The following is a 2,876-nucleotide window of genomic DNA, read 5'->3' as shown; positions in this document are numbered from 1 at the left end:
AGTGTCACGTGCATTCTTAATTGTGATCAATCTTTAAATGCATACCATCTGCCAATGCATGGCATTTGCATGTTATAAAGAAGTTCTGTAACATTATTTAAAGGACCAATGCATGGCATTTGCATATAAAAGATCAAGGAAAACTATTTTCGGAAACATAAAAGTTCCGATTTCCGAAAGTACTCATTTCTACATCATTCATTGCTTAGTGATATTCTCCTCAATTTTGTTCCAATAATGGCTGCTAACAACTCAGTGATTGTAGCTATGGTGCCATATCCTGGCTTTAGCCATATCAACCCGCTCTTCCTCGTTGCTCGACTCATTGCCTCCCATAATATTCCGGTACACTTACTCTGCCTTCCTGAATTCAGCCAAGATTTAAAGCCGCGCCTCCAAGGTGAATATTTTGGGGACTCAAACGTCCATTTCAATGACATTTTGCTTCCACCAGCTGATTCCGAAAGAATGGAAGATGATCGTGTGCTTTCAATCGTAGAGTTGTTGAAAAAGCACAGCGAGCCCATTCACGGAACCTGCCTTGAACTCTCCACAAATGCAAAGAGATTGGTCATAATTTATGACTCCATAATGAAGGATTGTATGGGGGATGTCCATTCATTCCCCAACGTCAAGACATGTATTTTTCATATGGGTTCGGCTTTAAGCAAATATTCTATGCTCCGACAAAGTATCAATGACTTAGACGTTGATGATGATGATCATGAAAAATTGCTCGAGCAAATGCAGGATAAGTTCCCGACTATGGATAGTTGTTTTCCACCAGGTATGGAAATATTTGTAAGAGCGATACATGAGTGGGACCTCAACTCTGGAGAATTCATGATCTCCTCTAGATAAGTTGAAGGTAAATACTTAGATTTACTCGCCGATGCAAAAAACAAGAAGCCATTGTGGGCTCTTGGTCCACTTAATATGTTGCTAAAATCACACCACGACTCCTCTATCATCTCTTCTTCTTCTTCATCTCGTGACAAGGCTCCTCGTCATGAATGCCTTGAATTTCTCGACAAATTTATTTATTTCGTTTGGAACAACCCCTAAATTATCACAAGAGCAAGTCAATGAGCTTTCATTTGGTCTAGAACAGAACAACCAAAGATTTATTTGGGTACTAGGAAAAGGGGATAATAGTAGTAATAATAACAAGAAAGGCGTGGAGAAATTTGAGAAGAATTTTGGCAAGATTGAATTGCCACAAGGGTTTGAAGAGAGGGTGGAAGGAAGAGGAATGGTGGTGAGAAATTGGGTTCCCTAATTGGGAATTCTGGTATGGAGAGCATTAGCGATGGAGTTCCATTAGTAGCTTGGCCAATCAAGTGGGACCAACCCTATAACGCTGTCCTTGTAACTAGTGTGGTAGCTTGGCCAATCAAGTGGGACCAACCCTATAACGCTGTCCTTGTAACTAGTGTGCTAAAGCTTGGAATCTCCGTCACGAGCTGGACTTGCAAGGACGAATTAGTGACATCAACGTCGATTGAGAAATCCGTCAAAATTTTGATGAATACAATGGAAGGAAAAACGATGCGGCAGAGGGCGGTGGAGTTGAGCAATAAGATCAAGAACTCTGTTAGCACCGGAGGAATTGCAGCCAAGGAAATGGAATCTTTCATATATTATATTACCAAATAACTTTGTAGGTGGTGTCTCACTAATAAGAAAGCCATCACCGTGTTGCTTCCTTTGATTTTAGAGTAAATGATGTTAGGTTGAATGTTCCACCTGATAAGAATGGGATTTACGTATTAGTTTATATATGTATCTGATTAAGGGTTATTTATGTGATTGTATAAGTATGGAATTTACGTATTAGTTTGTATCTATTTACGGGTTATTTATGTGATTGTATACGTATCAACTCTTTTATAAATACCTCTTATATATGTTCAATGAAATACTTTGTTGGCTCCTACTTCATTGGGTTTAGCTACAACCCACTCGCAATCATCCAATGGTTCACGAGCGCAAACGGGAAATCTTAAGCTCAAACATATCCAGTCCTTCTCTGCCTCCTCTAGCCTTGCTCTTGATCCCATGAATTGCAGATGTTATACTCAGGCTATTAAAATCCCTGACTAGAGATCTGCTATGTTCGTAGAGTATAATGAGCTAATTGCAAATGGTACATGGAAGTTGGTTTCCCCTGATCATGCTTCGAATGTAATTGGTTGTGAATGGGTTTTCAAGACAAAGAAAAAACCAGATTGCGCTATTGAACCACCTTAATTTTTGTCTCTTTATCTTTTTCGTTTAATAAAAGACGTACTAATCGTCTTTGTTATTTTTACTTTAAAATAAAGCTCTCAAATCTATTATTTTTTCATTTGGTATATTGGAAATGACTAAAAAAGTTAAACTAGTTCATAAGCTACGTGGCTTAAATCTACTAGAAGAAGAACTTCATATCCTTGATCTGCTCTTTCCGAATTAGTAAATATTCTTCTTCCTGCTTGTGCTCTTCGTTTGGCAAATAGTCGACATATTGATTGACCTCGCTCAATATATGTTTCATGGTGGCCTTAATTGCTCCCTAGCAAATATTTGCAATCTATGAAGTGTCATTAAATTCTTGACATTTAAATTAATGCTGGTAAAAATAAGCTACGACATTTATGCAATGTGTATGAACATTTACGTGAATGTCAAAGAATTAGCGACAATTCCTCAAAACTTTGAAAACGTGACATTTCAAATTTCTAACTTTAAATTACGTCAATATTAAATTTTCAAAAATATTAGGGATAACTTTAAAGACCTCCAGGTTTTAATCCATCACACTGATTTTCCTTGTGTTTTAACACATTATGCTTATATTTTTTATTTGAATTTTTTCTTTGTAACCATTCTTTAAA

The 2,876-nt window shown here is 37.2% G+C and overlaps 1 pseudogene; it reads left to right on the top strand.

The window, feature by feature from the left end:
• The first annotated feature begins 237 nt into the window (after positions 1-237).
• Positions 238-1,754, top strand: LOC132061494 (zeatin O-glucosyltransferase-like; annotated as a pseudogene).
• The last annotated feature ends 1,122 nt before the right edge of the window (positions 1,755-2,876 follow it).

The sequence above is a fragment of the Lycium ferocissimum genome, chromosome 6 (assembly GCF_029784015.1).
Source record: "Lycium ferocissimum isolate CSIRO_LF1 chromosome 6, AGI_CSIRO_Lferr_CH_V1, whole genome shotgun sequence".
NCBI lineage: Eukaryota > Viridiplantae > Streptophyta > Magnoliopsida > Solanales > Solanaceae > Lycium > Lycium ferocissimum.
The sequence above is the reverse complement of the archived record's forward strand: the minus strand, read 5'-3'. Positions and strand labels throughout refer to the sequence as shown.